Source organism: Sorex araneus, chromosome X (genome assembly GCF_027595985.1).
Source record: "Sorex araneus isolate mSorAra2 chromosome X, mSorAra2.pri, whole genome shotgun sequence".
In the NCBI taxonomy this organism is placed as follows: domain Eukaryota; kingdom Metazoa; phylum Chordata; class Mammalia; order Eulipotyphla; family Soricidae; genus Sorex; species Sorex araneus.
Window position 1 is genome coordinate 278,219,732 of NC_073313.1, and position 6,000 is coordinate 278,225,731.

General features: G+C 46.6%; 1 pseudogene; it reads right to left on the minus strand.

Moving 5' to 3' along the window:
- Positions 1–5,445: 5,445 nt before the first annotated feature.
- LOC129400519 (U6 spliceosomal RNA) lies at positions 5,446–5,542 on the minus strand (annotated as a pseudogene).
- Between the last annotated feature and the right edge of the window lie 458 nt (positions 5,543–6,000).

Genomic DNA, 6,000 nt, shown 5'->3' on the forward strand with positions numbered 1-6,000 from the left:
TTCTTTGTGAATGAAAAAATTCTTCTGCGGCCAGGGAGATAGTTTAAAGGGCTGGAGCACATGCTTTGTATGCTGGAGTCCCAGCTTTGACCCCTGGCACTCCATGGTTCCCTGAGCACTAGTGCCCTGACCAGCCAGGCCTGAGCCCTGAGCACCAAAGCAGGAGTAACTCCTGATCACTGTTGGGATGGTCCAAATACAAAAAAGAAAGAAAGCAAGAAGAGGGAGGGAGGGAGGGAGGGAGGGAAAGGGGAGGGAAGAGGAGGAAGAAAGGGAAGGAAACAGAGGGATGAAACACTTCTAAGCAACAAATAGTCCAAATAAGTTATCACAAAGGAACTTAGAAAATAATATATAACACATGTTAACTAAATTTTTGTGTATCAGTTCTTAGGATGCAGCTGACAGAGGGAAGGCTACAGGTTGAAATGCGTATATTAGAAAGTAGGAATGACTGGACCTGGATGCGTTCAGAGTCCATCAGAGAACTGGAAGACGGGGGTAGGGGAGGCCACACAGCAGACACAAAGATCCACTCACTCTGCACTTGGCATCAGCTGCATAGACTTGTCTGCTCAGTGGACTGGGTAGGGAGGCGTGGCCTTCTGGACAGTGATTTTAAGAACCAGCAGACACTTCTCTAGGTCTTTTTCCCTCTGCCACACTGAATGGCAATGTGCTCTGCCAGCCTGAACTCTAGAGCAAAGACAGTGGGAGAAGCGCCCCACCAACCTGATGGGTACGAGCAGCACAGAGAAGTCACCTGATGAGAAAATCCTCGGAGGGTTTCCTTTTGGGGTAACTGTTATTGCAGTATAAATTGTACTATGATTGCAGAAGTACTAAAGAAACCCAGTACAGTAAAATTAATAAAGCAATAAAGAGTTGTAAAAATTACTGGAGGTGCAATGGAGAGATCCAACAAAACCAAAGCTGGCTCTTTGACAAAACCCTGAAATTGATTAATCTGGGGCCTGAAGCAATAGGATGGTGTGTAAAGCACTTGCCTTATACATGGTTGGCCTGGGTTTGATCCCAGCATCCCACTGGCATCGCCAGTTCACTAGGCATCGCCCAGCCCTGAGCACAGCTGGGTGTGCCCCCTCCCAAATTCATAAATGCTTGTGAGTTATCAAGAAAAGCTAAAAGAATAAACAATTATCAGGAATGGAAAAAAAACAGGATTTTATGAATCTTCCTGATTTTGTGACTAAACTGTAGAAATCTAAATTAAATTAATGCATTCCTACCAAAAAAAGTTAAACTTGACCAAAGAAGAAAATGTAAAGTTCCATTTTTTGGAGGGGTAGGGGTTGGGGTGGGGGGAAGTGCCACATTCAGCATTGCTCAGGGCTTACCCTGGCTTTGTGCTCAGGGATCACTCCTGCCAGTGCTCAGGGGGTCTCATATGTAGTGCTATCTCGCCAGCTTCTTAAAGTTCTATTATTTTAAAGTTAAGTGAACCAGTTTCAAATGTAGGAATACTGTTATTTATTCAGCCATTGACTAAGTTGATTGAATTGGGCATGAACTCCACATTACTTTTAAAAAAGATTTTTTTCAAATTGGGGGCTGGATCCATAGCACAGCAGGTAGGGTGTTTGCCTCACACCTGGATGACCCAGGTTCAATTCCCAGCATCCCATATGGTCCCCTGAGCACTGCCAGGGGTAATTCCTGAGTGCAGAGCCAGGAAGTGACCCCTGTGCGTCACCGGGTGTGACCCAAAAAGAAAAAAAATTTAATTGAATATCCATGAAATAGACCACAAAAAAGCTGTTCATAATTGGGTTTCAGTCATACAATGATCCAGCATACAATAATCCCTCCACCAGTGTACACTTCCCACCACCAGTGAATTCCCCTGTTTCCCTACCACCATCCCCCAAGCCCCCACCCCCGACCCCCAGCCTTCCTCTATGGAAGGCACTTTCCTTCTTGCTCTCTTTCTCTCTCTCTCTCTCTCTCTCCCTTTCCTATCGGGCTTTATGGTTTGCAATACAGGTGCTAAGTGGTCATGGTGTTTGTTCAGGGCATTCGGTATTTCTATCGGGACGGTAAAGCTGGAGTAGCCTTTCTATTGGGTGGTCGCTTTGTGAACCAGTATTTTTCAAACTTCTCATAAGTGGTGTTTTATTTTTATTTTTTTCTATTTTTTATTTATGCCAAGTTTATTCCAGGACGAGACATTTTTGCTGTTCTGGAGTCTTCTGGGACACTTTTTCCTTCTGGCTTAGGAGCAATCCGCTCCTTTCTCAGCAGAATCGTCTTCCTGGGGCAGGGCTGACGTGACTCTGGGCTCTACAAATTCTCAGACACTGTGTCTACTGGCTGTGCTCCAAACCCCGTGGTTCCGCCTGAAGCTGGTACAGTGAAAATGCGACTCTCTTTTGGGGCCACCATCCCTGCGTCTGGCACCTGCCAACACGCCACTGTAACCACGGGAGGGCACCAGACGCTTTGGGGGCGTGACACCCTTTGGGGACTTGCTGTCCTTCCCACATGTGGGCCTTGAGGGCCCGAGCAATTTCCAGCATGTTTCTAAAGTGAACACAAAGATTTTAACCTGGTTTTCTTGATCGAATAGAGTTTTCCTGGCCAAGCAAACAGCACATCTTTTTGAGACCCATAGAGGCCACTTTGGGGAGAGGAAACGAATAGTGTTTAAGAAAATCCACAACAACGAGGGCTGAGAGATAGTCCAGTAGTTACTGGCACATGCCTGGCATGCCTCCATCTGGGTGGCTCCCTGACACTGCAGGGGCCCTAGGCACCATCAGGTATAGCCATATACCCTGAGACCTGGCCCTGGAGGCCTCCAGCACTGCCAGGAACCCCAACATTGCAGGGCTGAGCAGAGTCACCTTCTCAGGCCTTCCCATTGACCCACCAGCCTGGTTCACCAGTAGGTCCCTGGACCTCCTGCTCGGGGTCCACTCCCACCCATACACCCCAAATAAAATAAAATGAAACAGACCAGGAGATAGCACAGTGGTACAGACATGCCTAGTGTGTTCAAGGCCTTCAGTTTGATCCCTGGCCCCACATCACACACACGAAGCTGGCTTCAGCCACCTGATCCTGTCTCTCCTGGACATGACCTCCCCCTCCAAAAAACTTAAATAAAAATTGAAGAAACCATAGATTCAAAATGGAGTTGTTTATGTCAGCCCCTGTCAAGACTTCATGGGGACTCTGTCTATAATTTGCAAGTTTTAAACCATAAATAACCTGGAATGTCCTGGTCAGAACTAGTGGGAGAACCTAAGACGACGCCCCCTTCCCCAAACACACAGGAAGTTGACTTGGCCTGAAATTCTCTTTCTGCTCATGAATGTGGCATCCCAGATGGTTCCCTGAGCACTGCCAGGAATGAATCCTGAGAGCAGAGCAGGAGTAACCCCTGAGCATTGCCGGATGTGGCCCCAAAACCAAAAAAGAGAAAGAAAGAAAGAAAGAAAGAAAGAAAGAAAGAAAGAAAGAAAGAAAGAAAGAAAGAAAGAAAGAAAGAAAGAAAGAAAGAAAGAACTCTGAACTAAGAAACTAAGGGTGGAAATATGATAATCAATGAAGGTGTTTAATTTCCTATCCAACCCTTAAGCCAACAAGGAAACAGTTCTCTGAAAATTAAAAGACAAACACAAAGGCCACCTGTACTGGGCACACTGCTGATCTTGAACGTGAGCATTTTGTGCTCGGAATCCACACACTGGATGGATTCTGACCATCAAAACACACGGCCCCACAGCCCCAGCTCTCAGCCCCTAATTACCGTAACTACCAGCTTGGCACCTTTAACCAAGGACTGCTATTTTCCCCGATGAGACACTAGACTCATTAACTTAACATCTAGAGATTTGCTGTGTAAATAGAATTACCACATTAAATGTTCTCCTGAGGGTCCCTTCAAGAGGCCTATCCCCAAGGATCTCCTCATTCATACTGAAGTGCGTCTGGATATCTATTCACCAGGCTTTAGTGTGTAAATCAAGCAGCAGTTGAAGACCTGGTGGGCAAACAATTGCACAGATCTACCTAAAGCTCTCTCAAATGTGCCCCTTTAGCACTGGGTGCTCTGGAAGGACTAAAACTGATCAGCAAAAGTCTTATTTATTTCAACTTTTTGGGTCCCACAAATCGATGCTCAGGAGTTAGTCCTGGCTCTGCACTCTGTACTCAGGGATCATGCCTATCGGTGCTCAGGGTGGGATGCCGGGGATGGAACCTGGGTAGGCCGCATGCAAGGCAAACGCCCTCCCTATCCAGCCCCAAAAAACTTATCAGCAAAAGTCTTAATGAGGAAGGTAACCTTCCTACCATGTCCCAGTCCTTATAACCCTCATCAATTCCGTCCAGAAATCCAGTGGGATTTGGAAGTGCTTATGCCCCAGAGTTAGAAATCATTCTTTTTTCTGTCTCCCTTTGAAGCCAAACTCATATTATTTTGCCTCCAAGGCCCAAGGGTACCATCTTCCTGCTTTATAAATGCAGGTTTTTGTGGTACTTTCTTTGGTGTCACCTACACCAAAAAGTCAATCCTTGTCTTCTCCAGAAAGAGTCAACAGTACGCCTGAACCGAGTGGCCTTGGTGTACTGAGCTGCCTCTAACGGGAGTCCCCCAGACCTCCGGGCCTTCGGCTGCCCCGTGGCTCTGTCTGCAGCTAATGTGTGTGCTGTGCTTCAAAGCTGAGCTAAATCCCAGGACTGACTCTTCTAGTTGAGTTCAGAGAAGCTCAGTGATTCTCTAGAGAATCAGCAATTTGTCAAGAGAGAGTGCATTGGCTGAACCAAGCTCTCCCCCAGGCAAACCCCCATACTCTAGAACCAAGTTTCTTGACTCTCTCCCATCCTGGCCCCTGCTGGCCTCGTTTGCTTGCTGTGGCCCCCGTCCTACCAATTGACCCATTATTCTGTGCCCCTCCCTCCCAACCTTCCATTTACACCATTCTTCCCTTGACCCCTGTGATATCCTGGGGTCCACAGGGAGCCACAGGTTTGGGAAATGCTCCCCAAATAATCCCCCAGAGTTCCTGGCCAGTCACTCAGGTTCAAAGCTGAGGCTGCTTAGGTGTCTTAAACCCCAAATTTCAGGATCAACTTTCCTGAAATTTCCACCATGATTTGATATCCTGGGTAACAAAATCTTTTCCCTGGGAACCCAAACATGGGCAGAGTTTGTTGTAAATTCAAATGAGCAACTCAGTATTCTCCCAAACGGAGCCCAGCGAAATACCAAAATACCTTAAATGTACCCTTGCATCTAGGAGAGGCCTCAACAAGGCTTCTCCTGAGAGGCACCGAGACAGCACTTTCCTCTGGCATGGCCTGGTCCCCTGGCACCACATACCTTCTGGTGGGGGGCAGGAGGGGCAGTAACTAAACTGGTAGAAGCTTCTGCTGGTTTGGGTCATCTTTACTTTTAAAATTTATTTTAAAATTTTTATTTTAAATATGGAACGCTTCACAAATTTGTGTGTCATCTTGTACAGGGGCTAATCTCCATATGGTTCCAATTTTAATATATATGCTGCGAAGCAAGCACTACTTTTAAATATTTTTTTAAATGTAACTATTTTGGTTTCGGGGCTATACCCGATGATGTTGAGGAGTTACTCCTGGCTCCTCAGGAAGACTTTTCTGGGATGCCCGGGATCGAACCCAGGCTGGACACATACAAGGCAAATGCCCTTCCTGCTGTACTATATCTCTGACCTCATGGGTCCTTCTTTAAACCTTCATACTCGCCACCGAATCCTGGTTGCACCCATTAATTCCCTAGGAACTTCATTACTTTCTCTGAAACTAAGTTTTCCCTCTCGGAAGGAGTGTACTTAGATTCACCTCATCAACAGGTGGTCGTGGAGGCATTTTTGAGCAGGCACTGACAGCAGTGAGCCCAAGGGTCGCTGAGGCCCTTTATGGTGAGACTTCTGATAATTAACGCACAAAACTTCTTCCTAAGATGCCTCTTACTTAGTTTCTTGGGCCACACTGAGCAGT